We start from the raw sequence: 12,863 nt of genomic DNA, 5'->3' as shown, positions 1-12,863 counted from the left end.
AGTATTCTTTCGTTGGGTTTGTGGGTTTTTTAAGATAAATTGAGAAAAATGGGTATTTTTTTAAAGTTCTCTGAATGAGACTCTCACCTAACAGTATGAACGTTAAACATTCCCACACAGGGAAGAATGGATCTGCACCAAGGGAAATAACTCTGGTATTAATCCAAGAAGAAACAATCCCGCTGGCCCTCCCCCCACCACCAGCTGGGGTTTCACACTTTTGTTGCAGTGATTTGGGTACTCCACACAAATGCTAATGAGCAACAATTCACTAATGCTAATGATTAGAACTCTCCTTGGCTCCAAAAGCAACCCAGCCAAGCTAGAAACTTGAAGGATCCCAAAGTGGTTCAAGAGGGACTCAGCCAGTCAGAGGTGCCTTTTTAGGGCAAGTCTTACACAGAACATTTTCCTTTTGCTCTGAACTCCAACCCTAAAAAAGACACCATCCCAACTACAGGTGCATCAAACTTTCACATTAAATGCAAGGAATTTCCAGTACCAGGTCTTTTGCAATAACTAGCTTGACATTTCCACATAAAGCTCTAAAGACGAGGATAAATATACCATACTTAATAGAGTGCTGGGGAAACTTCTAAGAAAGTAGCTCTTAACCTAATTTCTGCCCTCACCTACCCAAAAGATATACTCCCATTAGTTACCAAGGCTGTCTACCTCAGGGAACAGATCAGAATGAGGAGGCTGGGGGATGAGACGTGGGGTATAGTTTGAAAATGCATACTCTGAAAAAGTGACTGAAGAGCCCCCTGAAGGGACTCTGCTTAACCTCATTGGAAATCACTTAGGTTATTTAACACGATCATAAAGCAAAGAGAGAACACAGGTGGGTAACACCAACATATTCATGATTTAAGGTACTGATAAACAATGGGTGAGCACCTCCAGTCCTACCCTGAAGTTTTATTCTTTAAAATGAAAAACCCAAAGACAGAGCCTTGAATCTATAGTTAACCAAAAACCTTCATATGCAAAATGCTAACAAGTTTGAAAAGTAATAGCAGAAGCAAGTTTTAACTTAACATTGTCAGCTACATTTTAAATTTGTTTCACAGTCATTCCTGTGATTTCCTAATCCAAACAGTGAAAGTCTTGCTTCCTTAGTAAATTCAGCAGAGATCTCAACCATGCTTACCCATTAGATTCACCTGAAAAGATTAAACCATCCTTGCCGCCTCAATGGACTATCATTCTTAATCGGTTTGGGGTGGGTCCAGAGCAGAGTACCTTTTTAAAATCCTCAGGTGTACGGCCAGGTTGAGTACCACTGAACTGGGGTATCCAGGCCCACCACCTGAATGTAATTAACCACCTTCTTTGAACTTCCCTGTATCTGAATTTTATTCTGCAAAATGAAGTTAATGGAGAGTCCTTCCACCGGAATAGAGTAAAAACAAGATTGTAATCATAAAGAACTTTGAGGTAATGAAAAAAAAGGAAGTGGGCACTTTTACCTTGATACTTGAAACCACTTGTTGGCACTGCTAACAATGAAGCCACAAGATGTTGATGAGATGGTGAGATAATATAGCAAATATGTAGCAAATCTGTAATTCTGAGGTATAAATGTGTTACATCTCCTTACCAAAGGATTTATTGCATTGCAGAATTTAGCATTAAATTCAAACAAAGAAGCAATAAAGGGACAGAGAAGAAAGGGATGTGAGAAGCCTGCATCATGAAAAGTCTAAACTTATATCCAGATGGTGCTGGAAGAGAGGTTCAAACCCTTAGTCCTATGGTGTGAACACAGCAAAGCCATCTGGGGAAGAAGCCAGCAATGCCAAGGCCTCCCTGCCCGCCTCTTCTTTGCTTTTTTTTCCTCTCCCACACCTCCCTTCAAGGCCAGTGGACCTAGCGGGGTCCCTGACTGAAACCATGCAGATCCCTCTGCCCTGACCAGTACAGAACAGTCAGCCTCCCACTGCTGGCAGAAGTTAAGGGGAGATAGACTTCCTAAGGCCCTAAACCATCACTCAGCACACCAAATAAGATCTGGGGAGTGAGAATCAATAGACTAAACTGTAGAAATTAGGACTCTCAGAGTCCCAACTCGGGGTCAGAAGAGGCTAAGTGGTACCCCTCAGTTACACAAGCTCTGAACTGGCAAATTTTACCTTCCCAGACAACAAGAATCACAGATCCTCTTGGCCAGCAGAGGATGGTGCGTCTCCACTCACCCACGCCTGCGGCATCACCATGACAGTAACACAGCTGGCTGGCTACGTAAGGACAAAACACGAGAAACACCTTACATAATCAAAGATATGCAGAAAGGTGACATGCATGGACTTGTATCGGAATTTCACTCAGGCAAAAGTCTCTAGCTCCTTCCAAATGTATCTCTAATGACCTAATTTGGCCAGGATTTTGGTGATACAGCTTAGCAACCAGCACAAAGTAGCTTCCCTATCCCTTCCTACAATGCACCCACAACCCCTGTTTCGACTCTTCTCTCAATCCTTCCCAGTCAAGGCAAGCCCCAGGTTTTCAGTTTCCTAAATGGGGCCCAGGCCACCGCAATGACTCTTCATGCAGTCACCTCAAACTCTTGCTTCTAGAAGACTGAAGCAGGCTTCTAATAGCCACCAGTTCTCAGGCATATACTGTGTTCTAGGCTCTTAATTTTGTCTTCACAACAACTTATTAGGCAGGTGTATCATCCTTATTTTACAGATAAGGAAATTGGAGCACAGAGAAACTGAATAACTTCTGTCCAAGGTCACATAATTAGTAAGCAGTAGAGCAGGCTTTGAACTCAGGCCTGTCTAATCCTAAACTCATGTTCTTTAAAATAATAACGGTGGTTCTTATACAGTACCATGTGCCAGGCGCTGATCTAAACAGTCTCCAAATCTAACCTTAATCTTTACAACAACCCTAGGAGAGAAGTACTATATTTGCCACTACCTTTATGCAGGGAGAAAACTGACAGAGAGATGCAACAACTCTTAAAGTTGCAAAGCTCGTAATCCTGGCAACACCAGGATTCAAACCCAGGCAGGCTAATTCCAGCATCCAGGCCTTAACCATAGTACATACTGCCCCCCACCACATTCTCCCTGTAACTTAGTTCTTTCTGTATTCATTCATTCAAATATTGCTTATGTCCCCAACATCTTACCAGATATTATAGAAAGATAACTGTTATTTGACAAATTTCTTCCCTCAGAGAGCATCAGTTTAGATGGGAAAAATCAGCAAAACAGTATCAAGAAAGAAGGCAGTTGCCAGAATGTGAAGTCAGGTAATATGTGCTTGGGGCAGCAGGAGAATTCGAGCACTCAGACAGGCAGAAAGATCTTGCTGAGCACTGAAAGTGAGTTAAATTTGGAGAGGTGGAGAGAATGGTCCAGGTGGGGGGAATAATGTGAGCAAAGGTAAAAGAAGAAGAGGACCGGGGATGGAAGGAGGTAACTGCCCCCCATGCCAGACTCTGTACAGCTGTTTTATGTATGTTATCTCATTTATTCCTCATCCAGGTCTATAAACCATCCTCATTTAACAGATAAAGAAAATAAGGTGCAGAAAGTCCAACAACTCACGATCATACAACGACTAAGGGACAGAGCTAGGTTCATCTACCTCCAACACCCTTCGCTCAGCCAGGGGCCTCTTCACAGGTGAACACAAAATGAAGAGGCCAAGGAATCAAGCAAAGCACTGGCGGGGCCAGGCAAACTGTAACCATTCTGATTTCTAGACCCCTTAGAGCAACTGGGGTTCTCTGTCTTCCCCCCATCCCACAGGGTGTGTGCATTTTCAACTTAGAAGCCTCTTCCCGTGGCGTTCCCACTCCAAACAAGCCCCCTTTCTGCAAACTGACATATTGTGACTTGCCTTGTCCAAATATAGAGCAGTCCTTTCGGGCCAGTTTAGTTCACCAGGAAAGGGCCTCTCTGAGAACAAGCTCTCTGCTGGTGGGGCCAGCTGTCAGGGACACAGGCTAGGCCTTGGGGCCCTCTAGGATCCCCTAATCCAGACCCCTCTGTTAGGAGGAAAAACCTGAGGCTCAGAGAGGGGAGGGGAGTGAGTCACTGAAGGCATTCCCTCACCCCACAAAAAAAAAAAAAAAAATCTGAGCTCCATAAAAGTGCTTTGGCAAGCAGAGGTCTGAAATTCCTCCAACAGCCTGGAGAAGAGGGAACTAAGGATCTGCCTTCCCACATAGTCTCTCTTTAGACTCCAGTGCTGCTAAGACTAAAAAGAGCAAATCTGTTTTCTTAGCAAGGTTCAAGCTTGACTCAAATTTTGTATGGTTAGGAAGGGAGTGGAGGTGCAAGGGCATCTAAATGTGAATCATCAGCTCTTAATCAGCAACCTGGGGGGTGGGAAGTTTTGGGAAAGCGTGCCTGCGAGACCTTGGATTGGCGCTCTTCCCTCTGCAGGGAAAGCAAGCCCTGATGTGACAGCACCCACTTACAGCCTCTTAGAGCATGCCTTTTACAGCACCCACTGTCTAGAACAGGTATATGGGTGTCGTGATGCTTCCATTGCACCCTCAGGTGGCCCTCTAAACAGACTTGAAGTAATAGACCCGACTACAGCAAAGGAGAATCTGCTGTCCAAAGAGTAAAAGCAGTACCCATATGTCATCATCAGAATGTTTAAAACGTATATCAGGATCATTACTCATCAAACTTTCCCTCTGGGAACAGATATAGCCCATTGCTCTTTCTAAGGCCGAAAGACTGTGTGTTACCTTCCATTAATATTTCCTGTCACTCTTCAGTTCCATTTCCACCAATCATCACGTTAGACCATAGCCAAAAGACATACCGTTTTTAAAAATGTACTTACCTTAATGTGCTCAGAGTATTTATAGGTCAATTTCCCTGCTGGCTACTTTTAGTGTGGTTGTACAGTGTATGATGAGGATTTCTTCTCTTTCTCTTTAGCAGTAGGTAAAATCCTCAGAGGGAGCAGAACCTAGATATATTTAGATAAAATAGACCAATGACCTTAGGCTATATCATTCACACACGAGTGGTTGGATATGCATTTTTTCTAATCTAGGGCCTATTGGCCAAAGTAATTTGAAATATTTGGGAACCTAGAGATTGGATGACTTAAAGGTAAGGAAGCTGGATCTTTCCTCTTTCTTTAAATTCTCCTTTCCCCTATGCACACCTCTCTGTGTTTGCCACCTACCTCTCTGACCACTCATGGTTAGGTTGCTTTATGTATCCCTCTCCCTCTGCCAAGCCCTAAATGTTGGTATTTCCCTGAACAAACTCATCTACTCCCATGGACACAGCATATATTCCCAAACCTGTACTTCAACTGATATCTCTCTTCAGAACTTCAGACCCATTCATGAAACTGCCAACATCTCTGTGATGTCCCACAAGCACCTCAAACTCAATCTGTAGAAAACTGAACTCATCATCTTCTCTCTCTACCACCTCCTCACACCCATTTCTCTTCCTCTCTTCTCTTGTTGATGGCACCATCTTCTATCATTGCCCATATAAGAGACCGAGGACTCACCCTTCACTCCTTGCTCCTCCCCACCCAAGGTCCCTCACATCCAATCAGTGTCAAACACTGTCATTATCCTCTCTTGAATCCATCCACTTTTCTCCACTCTCACAACCACCAGCCTAGTTCAGGTAAAAATCATTATTTCCCAAAGTTGAGATAAGTCTCCCAACTGGTCTCCTGACCCTGCTTGAGCTCTTCCAATCCGTTCCTTATGCTGAACCCAGTGATCTTTCTAATATGTATATCTAAGCATGTCATGCTTTTCACTAAAAATCCTCCTGTAGCTCCATTCTGCTTTTAGGATGAAGTCCAAATGCCTTAACCAACTGAAGATATCCTGCATAACTTGGTCTCCACATACCTCTCCAGCCGCATCTCTCACCAGAATTCCTTCACATTTCATGTTCCAGCCCCACAGAATCTCTTTCAGACCTTCAAACCTGCTGTTCTCTTGCCTGCTGGGCTTCCTAGAATCACAGAATTGTACAGAGAAAAGGGACTGAAAAATACCCAAATCAGGGCTGTCAACCAATTTCCTCCTTATCTACAGAAAACTCAATCCAATTAAATAAATATTTATTGAGTGCCCACCAAGGGTAAAATACTACCTTAGCAGCTGCAAAGACACTTAATAAGGGAGACATAACCCAGGCCTATGGAACTTGCAATCTCATTGCTTCTCTTAACCCTGAGTTTAAAAGTTCAAGTTCCTGAAATGTAGTTCCTTTCCTCGAACTGAAGTTCAAGCCATGCTAAGAAACTATCTGTCCGTGACACAACTGGCTTGTGCCTATATTCACTTTTACCAGAATATTTCACCCCCTTCTCTCCCAATCCAGGGCCCACATACCATCTCCCAATCTCTGCACTTCAAAGAAGCACTACCCGGCTGTTTATGCCTAGATTAGAAAGCTCAAAGTTTCTGTTGGCATTTTCAGCTGTGGCTTATGGCACTGTAATTGGCATCGATCACCAGGGATTCCCAGGAGCCTGAAATCCAGCATTTAGTAGCTATGTGTGGTGTTGCATCAGTCAGGACTGGAGTTTTAAGTTTAAAATACTGGAGCTCAGGAAAGGAGTAGAGAGAAGAGCCATCCTGAAGAAATTTAATAGATAGCATTTTGGATTGCCCCTGAGCACACACACAGCAAAATGATGGAGCTAGGCAAAGAACACTATCTAAAATCAAAAGACTATATTCTATGTCTCTGCCGAGCTAGAATGTGATTTTATGATGGAGACAAAATCTTAGTGATAGTTTCCCTTCTTCTTGGTAGGTAGATGACTAAGAAGGCTTAGTATTACTAGAATTTCAAAAAGGCATCCCCTCTGTGGGCAGACAAATGACCAAAACGTCACACCCTCCTCCTGACTGACTGGAGGCAGGCTTTGTGCAGGGCATGCACTGCATGTCCACATGTGGTTGGCCCTGGATGGCACCTCTCTGCCTTCCAAATTCATGGCTATCATACATAAATGGGAGATACTATCTCGGGTTTCTCACTACCCAGCCCTGAACAAGAGGGGGTCTACTTTCAAAACACAGAAAGTAACTATAATACATTTTCCATACTTCTCTACTTGGAAACTCATGTGAAGATTCCTAGTGCCTTGAACTTTCATCATTTGTTCATAATGGCCGATCCTGGCCCACCCCTCCACCCCCCTCAATGAGGCAGAAGTTTGGATTGTTCTCAAATACAACACAAAGAGAATTTCTGGCAACCAGAGTTTTACCCAGAGGTGATAATGAAGCATAATTATCCTTGGCTGACCAGAAGCCGAATGACTATTAATAGAGAGAAGCAACATGAAAGTGTCAAATAGAATAGGGAGCATGCTATACTTGGGTTGAAACACTCAATAATTAGGAACAGAATGTAGAGAACCAAGTGGCCATTTGCCCTATGTCTTATTCCTTTTGGTGTTTTAGTCTGGATTGATCCCTGTCTAGTTCAAGGTGGGGCGTGTGCTAGCCTAATTTGGTTTGGGATCCAACCAAGGATTCTGGATGCTACTTTTAAGGCAGGTCCTGGGCCTTAGTTTACCTGTGTTCCTAGGTCTAAAACACCTTTCCTTCCATCTACTGCAAAGTAAGTTTGAGTGTTTGTCAGACAGAAACAGCAGTAAACACGAGAGTCGAAAAAGATTGGATGCGGCATCAACCTCATGTTTTATTTGCATCCCTAGAAGTCTGAAGATTCTGCATCTGGGGTAGCAAAATCTCCCCCATAGGATTGCACATGGAGTGACTTTCATATTTTTCACATCTCTGGTCTGGCCTTATTACTCAAAGGACATTAACCCCTGCATTCCATCTAAGAACCTATCAGTAAGTCTTTCAGTCTAAAGAAGTATCAAATAAGGAAATTACTGATTTACAAGCCAGAAATATTTACTGAGTTTGGAAACATTTATCAATTACCTTCTATATGGAAAACAAAGGATTTAGCACTAGGATGGGGTAGGGTAGGGAGAAGAAGGGCTTGAAAGATGAGAGACAAGAAGCCTCCCCTCAAAGGACCTTAAAAATGGGGGAAACACACAGACACAAAAATAAATAATGCAAAAGAGAGACAGAGGCCAGGTGTATGGGGCTGTGCTTGCTGAAAGAGAACCGAATTTGGAACCTGCCATACCATCAACACCTTTTAAATATTTTTCATTCTTCCAGAGTAAAACCTTATCATACCTGCCAAGGAGAGAAACTACAATAAACAGAAATATGCTCCTTGAGGAAGATTTGTCTATATTCTTTTGCTAATCCCAGGACAGAGGCCCTGAGGTCTATTTTCAAGTTGAGCTGGTTTTGATGTGTATGAATGATTTGGTCAGTAAGATAGCAAATAGCCAGAGATCAAAAGGATTAGAAGGGCGCACTGAGACAAGATTATGATCCATCCACCAGCAGATATCTGGGCTCTGCAGCATGGCTGGGACACAGACCTGCTGATCCAACTGGATGCCACCATAACTGTGTGCCCCAAGGGGCTTTTACACCCTGGGGAGACAGTAATGGCAGTCCTAACAGGAAGATCTGTGAAACCAACTGCAGAATTCCCCAGTACCCTGCATTAAAAGCCATCAAAATTGGAGGCTTTGCTGATAAGAGAAGTGGAGCATTAGAGAAAGTAACTCAAGGTACTGAAAATCCTCAGTCAGATCCACTTCAGCTTGATTGTAATTCTTGGCTCCAGGCCTATTTCTGAAAGACATCAAACACGGAAAGAAAAAAAGTCTGAGAAAAAATACAACTTATTCCATTTGGAGGATAGACAATGAGACATGTAACAGATGGAATGGGAAAGGGCAAAGGGCGTAATAAGACTCGCTACAGGATTAAGCGCTCATCTGATTAAAAGCAGCACATGCAGGGCAGAGGCAGAGCAAAACCACACCACTCACTCCACGCTTCAGGGTGTGCAGCCGTCACCACGCCGGAGATCAGGTGGGAGCCACATACACAAGCCCCGCTGAGAAGCACCATGACTGGTTAACTGGACTGTGAAGGTTTTGCCTTGATCTTTAGTCATGAAAGTCTCAGCCACAGAAAGAGCTACTCATCTGCTGCAGAAGCAGAAGAGCTCAACTTTGTACCCTCAGTGCCAAGCGCGATGCCGGACACATCAGGGCTTAATAATTGTGCTTTGAATGAGTGAAAGTCTAACCTCTTAGCTATGTCCATGAGGTCTGGAAGGGGTAGAGGTAGAGTCTGTAACCGTATGTCCTGATTTGCCTGATAATCCCAGACTATACCTGTTGTATCCGCATAATCAGTAATGGCCCCTTTTACTTGCAAAAGAGTATCAGTTTGGACAGCAAATTATATTTTACTTTAGGTATATAGTCTGTCACCAAAATGAATGTTTTCCATTGATTAGATGATCACAAATATACATGGGGCCCTTTATTTTTTCAACCAAGTCACTCCTCAGTCCTTGCAGAGCCTGTCTTTGGAGGACTTTGTGAAGCCCTTTTTTCTCTGGTCTCCCATTTTATCTCTTCACCCATGTTTCCCTTATTTCTTCCATCCCTGTTTTTCCTTCATGAGTCCTGGCTCTACCCCTGGGGTGGGGAGTGTGAGTCAGCCTCTCTGTGTCCTGTGAGTTCTGATTATTTTAAGCCCTTCAGAGTCTCAGAGGAATACCACTTCTAACATATCCTTCCTTGCTAATATTCACAACCTTTCATAGCATGACTTCAATATATTTTTGTGCTGACAAAGTCTCTATTTTTTTTCTGACTTTCCAAAGACCCCTCCCAAGAATGAGTGATAATGGAGACAAGGAAAGAAGGAAGCAAGGGAGGAAGAAAACCCTGTATTGCTACAAATGGATAAATGAACAAAAAGCTTGAGTGAGGGCCTACATATGGACAAGGAGATGGACTTCTAGTCCTGTGGCTTTTTCTTACCTACCAAAAAGAAAGGGCTGAATTACATGCTTGCTTTTTAAGCAAGGAGTCTGATTTATTCCTGAGATTTCTATCTATTTCCATTTATTTAGTTTAGCATTTACACCAGCAGGATTCAAGAACAAATTCTATTTGGTTCAAGATAAATCATCATTCACTCCTGGAAGCCCAAAACCATCATAAAAATAAACAGAAGTAGGAGGGAAAAGGAATGTTAGTAAGAAATGGATCCATTAATGAGTCTGGGATTTTGATATTTTTTGTGTAAATTTTTTCAATCTTTCTCTCAGACCATGAGTGGGAGTTTATTATCCAGGTGTAAACTTCTTATGAGCTTCTGACATTGCTGCTTAATAAAGAAATAATAGCAGATCTATAGTCTCTGTGTTCATAAAAAGAAGCAAGAGACTCATTTGGCCATATCAGACTGAATCAGGAACCTTAAAAAAATAAATAACTCTATATAACAGGATGTAAAGTTAGAGTCTGAAGACATGGATTGGAATCCCATTCTATTCGTTCCTAGCGGCGTGGCCTTCAACAAATCTCTTGGGGACTCAGTTTCTCAACTGCATAATGAGAGGCTTATTTGCTTAAGCTCCACGTATCACTCAAGCTCTATGAATCTACGGCTTAATCATTTGGTCAGGGAGAATTTCTTTCTCCAATCAGCCCCACACGAAGGGCATCAAATGTTCAACTCCGTCTCCTACTCCCACATCCCACTAGTTATCTTCTAACACCCCTAACAGAAGGCCTAGGATCTCTATGCTCCCTTACTGCCCCCATCTTTCCCGGTAATCCAGATGCTCTGGACTCCATAACTGCATCAGGGTGATTTCTGGTAACTGAACTGACTCTGCTCACAGTGCCTGGCTGGGCCTTGGCTATGAGCTCTCTGAGCACAGCAAAACATCTCACATCAAAGGGTCCATCTGTCTTTAGCTAGAAAATATATTTTGAATAACCAAGTTTGCTACAAATTGGCCAGCTCAGGTCTACTACTGAGAAATCAATTGCTCAGCCTTTCATGTCTCTCCTGAGCCAGCCTATGTTGTTCAGTGGATTCAACACTACAACAATCTCAACCCCTGCTCCTCCTTGGCAAGGAATGTTATTTCATTACACCTGCCTAGAAAGGTACCGACATTCCCTGACTTGCTATTGACACTCACTGATTCAAACCTGACTCCCAGACATGTCTGCTTACTAAAAGGAGCCTAAATAAAGCATGTGTTACTCATTTTCCCCTAGCGAGAGAAGATTCTGTAAAATCGTCTTGTAGCAACCCTTGTCAATATGGCTTAAAAATAGTGCTCACAATTCACTAATACCCTCTGTGCCTATGGGATGGAAACACCTTTACGTAGTCAGACCCAGGGGTCTTAAACCCCATTTGGAGATTTCCAGAAAGTTCTCTTATAACTACTTCATGGATTTGCTGGGACCATGAAATGGGATGATGCATGTGGACTGCACAAACTCCAGCACATTACAGGAACTCTATTTTTTCCAGTGGGTGAGAAAGATGCCTTAGAGAAGGCAGCACTGCCGAAGCTCTCTTGATGATGATAGGAAAGATTACTGTGAATACATGGTAAAATGGTAGGGGTAGGACAGAAGGAATGAACGTATAAGTAGATAGGAAAGTGAAACAGATGTGGAATAAACCATGAGCATAATGTGGGAAAGTTCTCCCAGACTCTGCCTTCTCAGCATCCCAAACGGCCACACTCATGGAAACAAAGTTTCCTGGTGGGTCTCAAGTTCCATCCTCATTACAGTCTATAATCTACCTGCAAACTTCCCCTTCCCGCACTCTGAATGCTGCCATCATAAGAACATATTCTCTGCTCCCTAGTTTCTTATGTGTAATTCCTACATCTCTCCCATGGTACCAAAGACATTCATATCTCTACATTTGATTTCTCTGGTCTGAGTGGAAACAGCCACCTGAGATTCTGTTTTACAGATAACTTGATAAATTCTATGATGTTGGAACCCATGCCCATTTAATTCTCTAGGAATTGTATCTACAACTGCTCTGTTGTATTCAAGGGTCCATGGTTTGTATTTTCTTTGTAACAATCACGGACGGCACCTATAGACTTTCACATGCTCTCAGTGCCTAGCTGAAAACAGTGTCCCACACAAGGGGACACAAGGAAGAGCTGTCCTGCTCCAAACAGCAATGCAGCTCTCCTGTCCCCTGCATTGGTAAACTCTGTCTGGCCTAGTAAAATGCTTCCTAGAGGAAAAGTGCATCAAAAGCCTCCATAATTCTAAACGTTAGCTTTGCTAGGCTGACTACCATGCTCCTGCACCCTGGTTGTAAGACAGATTCCTCACGGTCCCTGAATCCTGTTCCCTTGTCCCTGCTAACTGGGTTCAGGGACAGTGGCTGGCACCAGGCACTCTTGTGAAAGAGACTCCCAACCCAAATCTACCAACCACAACACGAATCCCTCGGATTGGACTTGCTCCCAGTCTCTTTTCCTTGATTTTCTTTCTCTAGCTTCCTCTTGCTTTTCATAATTACTGCTCTTCCTCCTATTACAAATGAACCTCTCCTTCCTTCTGTCATCTCTTAAACTTCCCTGAAGGAATTCTCTAGTAAGTTCTGGCAAAAAGTAGCAAGAATTCTAAAGACCAGTCAAAAAAAAAGCAAACAAAAAAGCAAAACCCAAAAAAGCTAAAGGAAGCATGCTTTTGGCTCTGGAAAACAAATGCTTCTATGCTACCTTAGGCACTAGCGCAGAAGGGTCCCTTGAAAAGGAGTCAGGCTATAACATTACTTAATATTGAGTATCTCAGCAGCACTGCAAAGTGATGTTTACCATGGCTTTCCTTGTACCAAGGGCTGGGTTTCCAGTGACTCATTTGCTGGTGCCAATTTCTAATAGCTTTATGGCCAGAAACTACTGCACAACTGGGGCGAGGGAGGGCGG

The 12,863-nt window shown here is 43.1% G+C and overlaps 1 protein-coding gene across 6 annotated transcripts in view; it reads right to left on the bottom strand.

Annotated features, from left to right (window-relative positions):
• AKAP6 (A-kinase anchoring protein 6) overlaps positions 1-12,863 on the bottom strand; it is a 584,194-nt gene that overhangs the window by 545,472 nt on the left and 25,859 nt on the right. For 5 of the 6 annotated variants that reach the window (XM_036842081.1, XM_036842086.1, XM_036842084.1 and 2 more), the window contains exons 2-3: positions 5,864-5,969; positions 4,819-4,947 (exon numbers count right to left, since the gene is read on the bottom strand). The gene's annotated coding sequence lies outside the window, so the exon portion shown is untranslated. The remainder of the gene's footprint in view (positions 1-4,818; positions 4,948-5,863; positions 5,970-12,863) is intronic. The other variant, XM_036842083.1, reaches the window with a different exon arrangement.

The sequence above is a fragment of the Balaenoptera musculus genome, chromosome 2, assembly GCF_009873245.2.
Source record: "Balaenoptera musculus isolate JJ_BM4_2016_0621 chromosome 2, mBalMus1.pri.v3, whole genome shotgun sequence".
NCBI lineage: Eukaryota > Metazoa > Chordata > Mammalia > Artiodactyla > Balaenopteridae > Balaenoptera > Balaenoptera musculus.
The sequence above is the reverse complement of the archived record's forward strand: the minus strand, read 5'-3'. Positions and strand labels throughout refer to the sequence as shown.